This window comes from Engystomops pustulosus, chromosome 1 (assembly GCF_040894005.1).
Source record: "Engystomops pustulosus chromosome 1, aEngPut4.maternal, whole genome shotgun sequence".
NCBI classification, from domain to species: domain Eukaryota; kingdom Metazoa; phylum Chordata; class Amphibia; order Anura; family Leptodactylidae; genus Engystomops; species Engystomops pustulosus.
Window position 1 is genome coordinate 82206347 of NC_092411.1, and position 15569 is coordinate 82221915.

The window sequence follows — 15569 nt, forward strand, 5'->3', positions numbered from 1 at the left end:
AATAGGCACGTATCACAGATAGAGATCCTCTTAATATATGGATTCAATACATGAACCCATCCAGGGACACTCCTGTGTATTAGAGCTGTGTGCAGCAGGTGGTAAAGCAGAACACGGAGTCTGTACAACCTGATCACTTGACCCACAAGACGACACAGGTAGCGCATGCTGTATTATGCTGCTTCTTTATCGCGCTGATCCCCGCACCCCATACATCAGTTTACATTGACACTTTGTTGGCCCTTACAATATAAATTTCATTGAAAATGTGTAGTCTATGCAGGAATCGCTGACCTGTCCCCTAACATGTATGTGCTGCCTGCATTTTACACAGTGGGGGAGGAGAACCCGCTTTTCCTAAGCGTGTTTGTAGGTAACCACAGGGGATTGAGTTAATAGGAAGTGTGCAGCTCCGTGTTTTGTGCAGCAGATCAGATATTGAGGGGGAGGTTTGTTCTCCAAAAGCCACTTCAAAGAGCCTGGAAAACACTGGCAGCAATACACTGCAAAGAAACAACAGAATAATTGTGTCCAGCCTGTAAGAAACCTTCACACAAGACATTCCGGCTGACGTCTTATAGAATAACAGGCGTTCCCCATTATATTTATTTTTTAACAAACCAAACAGTCCTACAAGTGAATAGGGGAAGCTCCCTTATGCTCCAGTCTTTAAACTTCCTTATCTGGGGGGTGCCACCACTTCCAGGGTTATTCCATTTACTCATCATCATACAGACAGAACATCAGGTAGTAGACCTACAGAGGCCGTACGAACCTTGTGCCTACAAAGGAATGGCCTCCATTAGCCGTATGGGGTATCCCACCATCCTCTTTCCTGGCACATTCATCTGTACTATTTGCTTATTTAAAGGGCCGCTTCCCCAGTGCCCCGGTATTTCAGGATCATGTCAACACAAGTAATATATCCCATCTATCATACCAAGGCTGGATTTCATGGACCATCCACAGCGCAGAGTACCATATTGAAAGGAGTGCCTTTGTGTGGAACAGCACCACCAAACTGTGATCATGGATGCCTGTCCATGGTTTGATACTAAGACTCATCTGTATAGAAATGAATGAAGATTTTAGTCTAATTAGAGATGAGCAGCGAACATTCCGATTCGGGCACCAGACATGGAAGTATTGACTTATTAACAGCCTAATCATGGCTATGGTTGACCGGGGAGACACCACTTACACCCATGGTCAGGTGTGGAGCTGAACGTGGATAAAAGGAGCCATATATTCAAACTCTGGAAACTCTAAACTATTTTTAACTAGGCTGCATTACTGTAATACAAAATTCCCATGGTGCATTAACATTGTTACAATTATAGCCCAACGTAAATGCAACATGTGAATGCCACAGTGACTTTAACCCTAAAAAGGGTTTTCCCATCCACGGGATAGGGCCTAACTTGCTCATCAGTGGGGTCTCCGTACTGACAAGGGGTCCGTCAGACTAATGGAACAGACGGCCGGACATGACCGTTCTGCTCCATTAATCTCTATGGAGCTAACAGAGATCGGGGAGCGCAGAGCTCGGCAATTTCTGTCAACTCCATAAAGATTAATAAAGCAAAACGATCATGCGCATTAAAGGGTTTTTTTTTCTTCATGGGAAAAGGACGCAGCCTTTTTCGTTCATTTTTCACTTCCCACCTGTATGAGGGCATTTTGCAAATTGCACTTTGCAGCGATGGTATTTATTATTCCAAACAGGAAAAAAATTCCAACTGTGGTGAAATTGATGAAAAAAAAAACAAAAACATTTGCACCATTGTCTTGTAGCTACGGTTCTCATGACTTTCAAAGGGCGCTCCAAATAAGACCTCTAACTTTATTCTTTGGGTCGGTACAATCACAGGGATGCTAAATGTATACAGCTTTCATTGTGTTTTAATACATTTTAAAAAATGTTGTTTTTTTTTTCTTCTGAGGCTTATAACTTTCTCAAGCGTATAAGATGTAATTTTTTGCAAGAGGAGCTGTAGTTTTCATTGCTACCATTTTAAGGACTTTTAGGTTTTATTCTAGCACCAATCACGGGTGTTAACATCCTTAAGAGCTCCTTAACGTACAGGTAAGTCATGGAGCGTTATGGAGTTAAGGGACATCTATGATGAAGGATTATAAACCAAGGACACTGACAAACTGGTGTGTGTCCCCTCTGACTGTCCCTTTATTAATTAATTAAGCCATTAAGGACACAGCCTTTTTTCTATTTTGCGGTTTCATTTTTCACTACCCACTTTCAAAATTCCTGAACTTTTTTTAATTTTTCCACATACAGATATGTATAAAAGTTGTAAAAAACTTCCTAGTGACAGTATTTAATATTCCATCATGTACTGGAAAAAAATTCCGAATGCAGCGAAATTGACAAAAAAAAAAACCCCCACACATCTGCACCCTTTCCTTTTGGGCCCGTTTTTACGGCTTTCACAGTGCGCTCCAAATGACACCTCCCCTCTATTCTTTGGGTCGGTACAATCAAATTTATATAGGTTTTATTATGTAGTAGTAGTAGAAAAAAAAAAAAACTAATAAACTACTTTTGGCATATTCTGAGACAAGAATATGAACTTTTAGGGTTGTTTTTTTTTTAGACTCCCTAAGCTACTTTAACCCTAGGTTGTCCAATCGATCATACCATATACTGCTATATTACAGTATGGTAGTAGATGGGGTTTCTGCAAATTCTGCTGCAATGTGCCACTGGCACATTGTGACAGGTCTTCAGGAATGACAAGTTCTGGGGTCTTATTAAGACCCCAGGCTGTCATGGCATCTAATATTTGCTCCCTGATGACATCATGGGGAGCGACAATCACAGCCAAGATGTGCCTGCACGCCACCCGACTTTTAAATACTGCTGGCAGCGTCTAAAAGGTTAACACTTTAAAAATAATGCAAGCCCCTCAGGCTCATTTGCATCAATACAAAAGGATTTTATTTTGTAAAAACAAGGACATAAAAAGCTTAAAGAAGAGCAGATCCTGCCAGAGGTGTGCTTGGTTTATAATCCTTCATCCTGGTGACAGGTGTTTTTCACTCTGTGAAAAACGGTCCATGCACAGAACAGATTTCATGGACTCACCACACTGCAAGTAGTCGATGCTTACCCACAAAATAGCAGTGCCAAACTGTAAGCAGTTCAGAGCTGCTGTTCCCTGGGGAAGGTGGGAGGAAGCAGGGACTCCTTGCATTATAACTCAACCAGCACATTCTTGTGCAGTTGGTCTATGTGTAACAGACTGGAAGTACCGACTTACAGACGACCCCTAGTTACAAACGGACCTCTGGTAATTGGCAATTTAATGTACTTTAGCCCTAGGCTACAATAAACAGCTATAACAGTTATCAAAGTTAAGCTTTCTTGTTAATCCTGCTTCCTATGACAATCCAACATTTTTTAGAACCAATTGTCACAGATACCAAAAAAATTTGGCTGGGGTTACAATTATAAAATATACAGTTCCGACTTACGTACAAATTCAACTTCAGAACCTATCTGGTACGTAACCCGGGGACTGCCTGAATACCCAGTTTTTTAATTCATCCCAGTTGCTAAATTTACCGTATTTTCCGGACTATAAGGCGCATTTAAAAGCATTGGATTTCCGTGGAAATCCAAAGTGCGCCTTATAGTCCGGTGCGCCCTATGTATGGCGCTGGGCAGCGGACCATACTTACATAGGTCCCCGCTACCGGAGACAGCAGATCTCCAGCGGGAACCTATGTAAGTATGGTCCGCTGCCCTCCTCCACCTCCCCCTCACCTTCCCCGCTCACCTTCCCCGCGTTCCCCGTCGCGTCCCGTCGGGTCTCCGCTCCGCCCCCGGACCTCCGCCACGCCCCCGGACCCCGCGCCTTATAGTCCGATGCGCCTTATATATGGAATTATTACATATATAAGGCGCATCGGACTAATGCGCCTTATAGTCCGGTGCACCCTATAGAGCAAAAAATACGGTACACAAAGCCAGTATATGAAGAGTTCACTGTGAAAAAGATTTAATCCTTTACATAAAGGCAAATGAATATGAGATTTCATTCTGATCCTCTTTGTCTTCGCTTCTTGCCCAAGACTCAGCATTTACACAATCATTACAAAACAATATTATGTTAACATAAGCTTATATTTTTCCAGTAACCTTAGTAATGTAATACAACCCTTTAAGGGGTTTATCTCGGAACCAAAAAAGATATTTCAGGGAGGTACAAAAATCCTTAAACTCAAAACAACCACCGTACCAGTCTGGATTCCCTGGAAATGTCCACCCCAATTACCAGTATGAGATTTTGCACAGTCACAGTGCCTAGATCTATGAGCAAGAGACCCTGGTTTATCATGCTGGATTCTGACGGTCGTTTTCCTTTGACTTTCCACTTCAGAATAGACAATACTCATCCTATTCCCTGTGAGTAGCTCATCATATGGGGACCCTACTGTCACAACTCCCCAATAATGTGATATAAAAGGGCAAGTTATTTTGAACATTGGATTATTTAAGAAAATAGGGCCACTGAAAACTAAAAAATCCACAAACATCAGGTAAGCATAGTACACAAAGTGGCATCTCAGTGGTTTATTAGGTTAAAGGACATCTACCATCAGGTTTAAAGTTGGAAATTGTGCCCCCTCTGGCAGGATATGCTCTTGTTTTAGCTTATAATTTCCTTGTTCTTCCAAAAATAAAAGTATTTAAAATGATGCACCAGAGGGGCTATAGGCTCCATTGACATCTATTGAGACCGGAGCCCCTCAGGCTCATTTGCATAATTTTAAAACTATTTTATTCATTAAAACAAGGGCTTACAAAGCCAAAAGAAGAGCTTATCCTGCCAGAGGGGGCACACACCAGTATGCTAGGGTTCTTTGTTTACAATCCTTCATCCTGGTGGCAGATGTCCTTTAAAATCTGCAGGTCATGTTAATTTCTTTGCAGGTGTACCATACACATGGAAATATTCTGTTACTGTGTTATACTGTACACACAAGTTCATGTGGAGAATCCACAACAAATTTAGAACACATTTTGGATACCTTGCATGAATACATTCTGGATGGTCGCCTATTTTTGGTAAACATCTGGTTAACATGTGTGCACTATAAATACATTTTTGAGTGAGTCGACTTTTTTCCCATATGCCCACTCAAGCTTTGTAGAAAAACATTTACACCAACTTTAATTAGACTAGAGACTAGAGACTGAGCTGTAGCTTAACTGAGCAGCTGCAGAACTGTGAGTACACATGATGGGACTTTCCGTCGGGAAAATCTATGGAAAAAAGGGACAGCACTAAGTCTTTTTATCAAGAGAAGCAATCGGAAAAAATGAAGCACCAAACTCTATATTCCAGGTGGTTGCCACTGATATATAAATCATTTACGGTAGGTGAAAATCCAAGACAGAAAGTTGATCATTTTCCCCAGATTTTCAGACACAAAATTCTGCTTCAAAAATCATGGTGTTAACATGGCCTTAGCTCTTCTGACATGAAATACTTTGGTATATCCCTAGATTTCCATTAGGTGTAACGGAGGCACCATACAACAAGGTCTACGAGAAAGAGCTACTTTTTCTAAGGACTCCTTTTATTCTGTCACTGACAGGACTCCCATCATCATAGTCCTACCATTCTAGGAGTCCATGCTAGACATACAGCCTCATAAAGATAATATGATTTCAGCACTGGAGAGGCAGAGACTACTAGCATCACACGTAACTAAGGCTGGCATATTCTGTATATTACTAGCTGAATGGACCTGTATGAAGGAGGTCCAAAACAATAAGCAGATATTTACTTCAACAGTCATATCAGAAATAGCTAGAGGTCCTTGAAATAATATAGGGAATTATGTCTATTTCAGTGTACATGTAATATTATGGTCTTTGCCAAGATGTGATTTCAGGCTAGGAAGAGACCAACAGGAAATCCACAGAATTATCTGTCCCCAAGATCACTAATATTTCCCCAATCTCAATTATGTTTCTACACAAGTTGTAACAAAGTATTCTTCTAAATCCTAAGACAAATTTCTAGAAGTGCAGTCTCCTGATATTATCCCACTGACTAGCGGAAACATGGAGTCATCCCTAGTTAGGACGCGGAGGAAGGGGCAATAAAAGCAAGTGGGCAGCTGTCACAACACGCCCAATAGAAGAATGGACAGGGGCAGATTGATCAAACGAAATTCCACATGTGAAAGAGGCGATCCACCATACTACTACACTCAGCCTGAAAGTCCAAATGCCCCAGTTATGCCTGGCATTAAGATATGCCAATACCCAGGTGCCAGCACATTCACCAGAGGGAAGAGTCATCTCCCAATTGCCAGTCAAGAGCAAAGTACATTCCAGTATGAGGAGCCCATGTAACCATCCAGAACTAGAAGACGTGTTGTATGTGGCTCTAGAGTAGAACCAGCAATATATAGAGGACCAGGTTATAGAAATATAGAATATGAATATGGTGTCATGTTATAAAAACATGTCTGTACAATAATACATTACATATAGTCACACACATGTATAATATATACCGTGCATAACCAGCTATATATACCGTGTCATGTTATAGAAACATGGCTGTACAATAATACATTACATATAGTCACACACATGTATAATATATACCGTGCATAACCAGCTATATATACCGTGTCATGTTATAGAAACATGGCTGTACAATAATACATTACATATAGTCACACACATGTATAATATATACCGTGCATAACCAGCTATATATACCGTGTCATGTTATAGAAACATGGCTGTACAATAATACATTACATATAGTCACACACATGTATAATATATACCGTCCATAACCAGCTATATATACAGTGTCATGTTATAGAAACATGGCTGTGCCATAATACATTACATATAGTCACACATATATGTTTAATATATACAGTGCAGGGTCAGTAGTAAATAGGACCCATCACCCACCCAGCCGCTATGTGTGATGACAAATGCCCCCTTCCTGCCCCTCCAGGGTGTATGCAGACGATGTAGAGACAATACATACGTTGTTCATCCCTCGTCACAAATCTGCAGCAGCTCCGGGGCTCTGGTCGGGATAGGTCCCGGGGTCACTTCCGGATCCGGAGCTCACGGAATTCTACAAGACACGGCGGCGATCCTGCAGGACGCATGCGCACTAGGCATTGGTTGTAGGTTGCCAGTCCCGCCCACTATCCCACTGGAAGATTTACACTGCGCATGTTCCAGTAACGGGACACAGAATGTCTGCTGTTTGTTAGTGAACGTGGGGTTATTTGCAGAGAATTACTGGAGCTTCTATTCAGTCTAACTAAAGATAAAGCTGTAAGGTGAATTAATAGAATGAGGTTTATAGAGACATATGGCTTACATAGATTGCTTTATAGAGAAGGCAACTCGATGGACGTGAGTATTAGGGATAAATATGAGGTAAATAAAAATGAGTCCGGTAGCAGGTAAATTAATAGCTACAAAGATATTACCCAGGGTTCACTACTCGTTTTATGTTTACGCTAAGCATATACATCAGGAAATCACCCAATGTATACATTGACAAATGGTGGCAGGCGGAGGCATAGTTGTTGTGTCCTGTCCATGGGAAGACACACCCTGTGGCTGACGTATGTGTTTAGTGGAGGTAATGGACGGCTATGGTGAGCGGATGCAGCGTATTGTATCTATACCCCAAAGCCCCGCCAAGCGCATACGTCGCTCAACAGGAAGGAGGACACAGAGATATCACCGTCCATATTAAAGGGTTTGTCCGAGTTTAAAAAAAAATATATATATATGTGGCCGGGAGCGGGCTGCCTAAAACAATAAAGCTGTACTTACCTTCCGGTGCCCTCCGGTATTCAGCGCTGCTGTTGCTCCGGTCCGGGCGGCATGTAAACAAACATGGGCGCCGGAGCAGCGCTGCATTCAGCTGCCGGCTGTGGCCGGGTACGCCTATCCGTCCTTGTACACAGCATTGTGTATGGGGGCCGGAAGGTTGTCGGGTCCGGCCGGAAGCTGAATGCAGCGGAGGGCACCGGAAGGTAAGTACAGCTTTATTGTTTTAGGCAGCCCGCTCCCGGCCACGTATATTTTTTTTCAAAACTCGGACAACCCCTTTAAGACAGTGACATCACTGCCGGCAGCTGCCAATGTACACTCGCTCCCCCCAGCATTCAGGGGCAGGTGGGGGGCCCCTGGGGGACGTATCCACCGTATTGGCATACAGTGGTGTACGTTTGTGCCATATGTTGTATGGACACATCAAAAATCCTTCTGACGTGTCATTACAACGTATCGCAATTAACGTGGCCTAAGGTCCATAGGTATGAAAGTAGGAACCTCTAAGACTAATTGTTACTCTTATTCATTTATCTCTCCACTACTGTAACATTCTACTCTGTTCCACTTACTAAAGTTTGTCCTCTACAATCTATTCCTAATGTGGCAGACAGTCATGTCTTTCAATGAAGATGCCTCCAGTATGTCAGTCATTGTCAGTCTTCCTCTGAATAAACTAATCCTCCTCATCCACAGTTCTGCACCTCCCTAGCTCTCCTTCCTCATCCTAAGATCTGCCAGTGACCTATGATTATCCGCTTCTTTTTATTCACATCTCCAGGACTTCTCCTGGGCAAAACCAATTCTCTGGAATGGCCTACCTGAACTATAATACCAAACTACCAAAACTTCAGATTTGCCCTAAAAACCCATCTCTTCAAGCAGGCATATCACAGTTAGATTTCTCCACTTGATACCATGAAATAAGCTACTCTGCAGGGTTAAAGGGGTTGACCACTTTACCTCATGTTGTTTGCAATGTGTGTGTATGTAGGTAATTTACCAATATACGTCTATAAAAAGTTCTGCGTTTTCTTGATATGTAAAGCCTCCTGTCTTTTACCTCATCATCCAGATATTCCTGTCCATAAAATGGCCGCAGATAGAGGGTCATGTGATCTCTATCTGTCCATGAACAATCGCCCTGCCAGGATCTTGATCTTATATTCATTAATACTATCATATGGTCGTGGCAGGGCAATTGCTCATGGACAGATAAAATCACATGACCCTCATCGTTGGCCATTTTCATGAATCTCTGGCTGATGAGGTAAAAGACAGGAGGCTTCACTTTACATATCAAGAAAGCTCTGCAGAATTTTTAATAGATGTATATTGGAAAATTACCTACCGTAATATCCTGTCCCCCATACTTGCCGGTATATACACATTGCAAAAAACATGAGCTATTGTTGCCAACCCCTTTAATGCCCCCATATATTGTAAATATAGGTGGCAGTGTCTCCCCTTCATCCTCATAGATTGTGAGTAAGGACCTCACTTTTATTGTATCATCTTACAATGTTGTTGCTCTGTAATGTCTTCATTTCTTTGTATATGTAGCCCAAGATCTGTTTCCCTCCCCCTATCTCTGCCTGTGCCTTCACGTATCTACCTTTGTAAGGACCAATTTTTGGGTATTGTATGATTTTGCTACATTGTGTGGGCATTTTCTTGGTACTTTTCAGTATTTCATACATGGTGAGGGCACCTTGGAATCCTCCTGACGTGTCCTTACAACGTAGGACACAATATGTATTGTGAACCCAGCCTTACGGTAGCCCAATTGGGAGGATTATACTGGGCTACTGAGCAGGTGTAGAATTATTATCATTAGCCCAGTATATTGCTAGTGCTTTAGATTTTTTATTTGTTTTGGTTTTCGTTGTCGTTTTATTATTTGTTTATATGAATTTGTGTTTTTATGTATTAATTTACAGTTTTATGTCACATCTCTTTTGTTTGTGCAAATGTAATTATACTGTAGGAATAGTAATTAAAGTAACTTGTTCATCTTACAGCGACTTGTAATAGGAGGAAACCGTTAGGTTGTTATTGTCAAAATTGATTTTGATGCCAATATAGTGGACACCAATAGAAAAGTTATTGGTGAAGTTAATACATAGGACACATATATGGTGCAGGATTGGAGCAGACAGCACACCAAAGCTCTGCTAAGCACCCAGTTGGGATATTGTGTGAAAAGACTTCTGCTATTTCGCCACCTCCACCTTCACAGATCAAGTAAACTATCTGCACGGATGTGTTGTGTTTGAGCACCATATGGGGACATATGGCATAGGAAAAAGGTCATAAAGGAAAAGGTATAAGACAAATACTGGAGAGGTGGTGTGGGCAAATCACACAAACTCCAGAAAAAGTAAACATTCCCAGCAGGAAAAGGATAATAAATAAAATAGTTGTTTCTTAAGTAATAGTGTGTATCATGTAGCCTGGGTGTCCACTTACATCGACAAATATTTTAACAAAATCTACTATCAAATTCAAGCATGATAAACCAGAAACACTGATTATATTTGTTATCCATGGCAACCTTCCCTTTAACCGGTTAAGGACCGGGCCCTTTCCTGTTTTTTCATGTCCATTTTTCACTCCCCACCTTCAAAAATCTATAACTTTTTTATTTTTACACGTAAAGAGCTGTGTGACGGCTTGTTTTCTGCGTAACAGATTGCACTTCATAGTGATGGTATTAAATATTCCATGCCATGTACTGTACGGGGAAAAAAATGCAGTGAAAATGGTGAAAAAACGCATTTGCGTCATTTTCTTGTGGGCTTGGATATTACGTCTTTCACTGAGTGCCCCAAATGACATGTCTACTTTATTCTTTGGGTCGGTACGATTAAGGGGATACCAAATTTGTATAGGTTTTATAATGTTTTCATACATTCACAAAAATTAAAACCTGTACAAAAATTATTTTTTTTGATTTTGCCAAATTCTGGCGCTAATAACTTTTTTATACTTTGGTGTACGGAGCTGTGGGTGGTGTCATTTTTTGCGAAATTTGATAATATTTTCAATTATATAATTTTTAGGACTGTACGACCTTTTGATCACTTTTTATAGTTTTTTTTTATATTTTTTCAAAACGGCAAAAAAGTGCCATTTTCGACTTTGGGCGCTATTTTCCATTACGGGGTTAAGCGCATCGAAAAACCATTATCATATTTTGATAGATCGGGCATTTTCGGACGTGTCGATACCTAAAGTGTTTATGATTTTTACTGTTTATTTATATTTATGTCAGTTCTAGGGAAAGGGGGTTGATTTGAAATTGTAGGTATTTTTATTATAATTTTTTTTTTTAAACTTTTTTTTATTTTTATTTTTACTATTTTTCAGACTCCCTAAGGTACTTTAACCCTAGGTTGTCTGATCTATCCTATCATATACTGCCATACTACAGTATGGCAGTATATGGGGATTTTCCTCCTCATTCATTACAACAGTGATTTTCAACCTTTTTTGAGCCGCGGCACACTTTTTATACTTAGAAAATCCTGGGGCACACCACCAACCAAAATAGCACAAAATGACACTAAAACAGTCATAAAAGGCCTCCCTTTACTAATAAAAAACCCCTAGCAGCCCCCCTTTACTAATAAAAAGCCCCTGGCTGCCTCCCTTTACTAATAAAAAGCCCCTGGCTGCCTCCCTTTACTAATAAAAAGCCCCTGGCGGCCTCCATTTACTAATAAAAAGCCCCTGGCTGCCTCCCTTTACTAATAAAAAGCCCCTGGCTGCCTCCCTTTACTAATAAAAAGGCCCTAGCTGCCTCCCTTTACTAATAAAAAGCCCCTGGCTGCCTCCCTTTACTAATAAAAAGGCCCTAGCTGCCTCCCTTTACTAATAAAAAGGCCCTAGCGGCCTCCATTTACTAATAAAAAGGCCCTGGCTGCCTCCCTTTACTAATAAAAAGCCCCTGGCTGCCTCCCTTTACTAATTAAAAGGCCCTAGCTGCCTCCCTTTACTAATAAAAAGCCCCTGGCTGCCTCCCTTTACTAATAAAAAGCCCCTGGCGGCCTCCCTTTACTAATAAAAAGCCCCTGGCGGCCTCCCTTTACTAATAAAAAGCCCCTGGCTGCCTCCCTTTACTAATAAAAAGGCCCTAGCTGCCTCCCTTTACTAATAAAAAGGCCCTAGCTGCCTCCCTTTACTAATAAAAAGGCCCTGGCGGCCTCCCTTTACTAATAAAAAGCCCCTGGCTGCCTCCCTTTACTAATAAAAAGGCCCTAGCTGCCTCCCTTTACTAATAAAAAGGCCCTAGCTGCCTCCCTTTACTAATAAAAAGGCCCTAGCGGCCTCCCTTTACTAATAAAAAGGCCCTGGCTGCCTCCCTTTACTAATAAAAAGCCCCTGGCTGCCTCCCTTTACTAATAAAAAGCCCCTAGCTGCCTCCCTTTACTAATAAAAAGGCCCTGGCTGCCTCCCTTTACTAATAAAAAGCCCCTGGCGGCCTCCCTTTACTAATAAAAAGGCCCTAGCGGTCTCCCATTACAAATTAAGAGCCCGTAGCGGCCTCCCTTTACAAATTAATAGGCCCTAGAGGCCCCCCTTTACTATTTAAAAGGTCCTAGAGCCCCCCTTTACTAATTAAAAGGCCCTAGAGGCCCCCCTTTACTAATTAAAAGGCCCTAGAGGCCCCCCTTTACTAATTAAAAGGCCCTAGAGCCCCCCTTTACTAATTAAAAGGCCCTAGAGCCCCCCTTTACTAATTAAAAGGTCCTAGAGGCCCCCTTTACTAATTAAAAGGCCCTAGAGGCCCCCTTTACTAATTAAAAGGCCCTAGAGGCCCCCCTTAACAAATAAAAAGCCCTAGCCTACCTTTACTAATTAAAAAAAAAACCCTAGCTACCTTCCTTATACAAATAATAACCCTATATACTTACCCTTGATGTCTTCTTCCACGTACCTTCACTCCTAATGGCGATCCGCTCACCTTCTGTAGCTCCTGCACCGCGCGCCTCTGGTCACGTGACTTACGCGACCTGACGTCAGGTCGCGTCAGTCACGTGACATGGGCCGCGCGGTACAGGAGCTACAGAAGACGGGCGGATCGCCGACGTGGGACTTGGAGGTAAGTATGGGGCAGAAATACGGGGGCGCGGCGGCAGCTCGACACAGGGGCAGCCTAGTTCGGGCAACTTTCCCCCGCGGCACACTCAACCTTGTGTCGCGGCACACTAGTGTGCCGCGGCACACAGGTTGAAAATCACTGCATTACAATGTGCTATCAACGCTGTGAATACACGGCGGGCAGTCGCGAACCAGTTAAAATCAACTTTTTAAATTATGCTAATTATCCAGAAGGGCTCTGGAAGGCTCCGCTAGTTACCCTGTTTCCTGCTCCCGCAACATTTTCCCCACACAGCAGCAGTACATAGTGGGAGGGGGAAGTGCTCATGCACAGCGTAGCAGCTTGTGCAGCTTCAGCACGGAGCCTTACAGACTGTTACACCGTGCAGGAGCACTTCCCCCCTCACAGTGTGTGCTGAAACATCCTTTGCTGCCCTTTTATTGCAGAAAGCAGAGGGAAGTGCTGGGGGTGACACAGTGTAATAATCTCCAGAGCTCTTTTTTTTCATTAGAATATTTTTTTTTAGAAGGAAGGAGACCATGAATAACAAATATAAGAAGATTACTACAGTCACGGAGTAAGCGCTCTGGTTTATCATTCTTCATTATGATGGTAGATTTTCTTTTCTGAGTTATGGAAATAGAATAAGATGGCTATTTTCATTAAAGGGGCATTCCCAAGTTTTAACTTTATACTCTGGGTTCATTGCCATGTACCACTGGGCTGCCCAACAGGCTGATTAGTAACCAGGAGGGATGTGTGGTAAGCAGGTCCTGAAATCTGATGGAGAACGTTGCAGCTCGCAAATGCTAGATCAATCAATGAAAAGGGAAATCAGAGGCAGGGAAGTGGCACGAGTACTAGTGTAAGCTGGGATACCAACACCTCCAGACCTCCGTGAGATGATGAGACAGACTACCCCAAAGGGAAAGTGTCCTTTCATACATGACTTGTGGGTGCAGTATATCCAACATGTGGTCGAAAGCAGCATTGTAATCTCCCAAAATAATAAAAAAAAGGGCTAGGGGATCTTAGTCATCACCTCCACAGAATCCATGCCTTAGATAGTGGCATGCATAAACACATATATCTCTGATTTCTCTAGATGGAGCATGTGGAGCTGGAGTGGAAAAGTCTAAGTGATTTGTCACTGATGCCTTTCTGAAACATTCTTTTTAAGGGTTTTTTTCACACGTCAGTTTTTTCACTGATCAGTAGTCCGTTTAGAACTAGAGATGAGCGAACATACTCGTCCGAGCTTGATGCTTGTTCGAGCATTAGCGTACTCGAAACTGCTCGTTGCTCGGACGAATACTTCGCCCGCTCGAGAAAATTACATCTCCTGCCGTTTTGCTTTTTGGCGGACAGAAACAGAGCCAATCACAAGCCAGGAGACTCTGCACTCCACCCAGCATGACGTGGTACCCTTACACGTCGATAGCAGTGGTTGGCTGGCCAGATCAGGTGACCCTGGAATAGACTAGCCCCTGCCCGCGCTGCTCGCGTCATTCTCTGTCTGGATGCCGCTAGGGAGAGAGCTGCTGCTGGTCAGCGTTAGCGTTAGGGTGTTATATTAGCTTACTGTTAGGCAGGAGTGATTCTACAAGAACCCAACAGCCCTTCTTAGGGCTACAATAACGTTATACTTTTTTTTTTTTTTTTGCTTGTGGCTGGGCTTGCTGGCACTAGTAGTGCAGCTAGTACCATATTGTGAGGAATTTGCAGGGGGACCGTTGTGTTTAGCTCTTAGTGACACACATATCCACCTCAAACACCAAAGTGTTTTTTTTTTACCTTTATTTCATTTTATAGCTCAAACTCATCTTGCAAAGCAGTGTGCTTTCACTGTAGGCTACAAAATAGCCATAGGAGAACCCCAACGGCTTATTTAGGCCTACAATAGCGTTATATTTTCCTTTTTTTTGTTTGCTTGTGGCTGGGCTTGCTGGCATTAGTAGTGCAGCTAGTACCATATTGTGAGGAATTTGCTGGGAGACCTGCGACCGTTGTGTTTAGCTCTTAGTGACACGCATATCCACCTCAAACACCGAAGTGGGACAATTTATTAGGGGTTTGATTAGAATTAGGCTGCTGATTTATTTTTTTTTTTACCTTTATTTCATTTTATAGCTCAAAGTCATCAGGCACAGCACAAAATCCAGTTGTGTGCTGTCAGTGTAGGTTAGAAACTAGCCATAGCAATAGGATAGCATCGTTTTGTTAAAAAAAAATAAAAATAAAAAAAAATAAACACAAAAAAATAAAAATTAAAAGTTTACACTTTAATTTGGAAAATGTTTAACCCGAGGGCTAGGGGTAGAGGGCGTGGACCTGGGCGTCCAACTACTGCAGGTGTCAGAGGCCGTGGTCCTGGGCGGGGTGAGACACCACCTGCTGATGAGGGAGCAGGGGAACGCCGCAGAGCTACACTCCCTAGGTTCATCATGTCTCAAGTTACTGGGACTCGTGGTAGAGCACTGTTGAGGCCAGAACACTGCGAAGAGGTGATGTCGTGGATTGCGGACAATGCTTCTAGCCATTTGTCCACCAGTCAGTCTTCCACGCAGTCCACCCATGTCACCTAAATCAGCACTCCTCCAGCTCCTCCAC

The 15569-nt window shown here is 42.5% G+C and overlaps 1 protein-coding gene across 2 annotated transcripts in view; it reads right to left on the reverse strand.

Annotated features, from left to right (window-relative positions):
- Positions 1 to 7190, reverse strand: part of SPECC1L (sperm antigen with calponin homology and coiled-coil domains 1 like) — a 30823-nt gene extending 23633 nt beyond the window's left edge. For both annotated transcript variants that reach the window (XM_072145499.1, XM_072145490.1), the window contains exon 1: positions 7047 to 7190. The gene's annotated coding sequence lies outside the window, so the exon portion shown is untranslated. The remainder of the gene's footprint in view (positions 1 to 7046) is intronic.
- Between the last annotated feature and the right edge of the window lie 8379 nt (positions 7191 to 15569).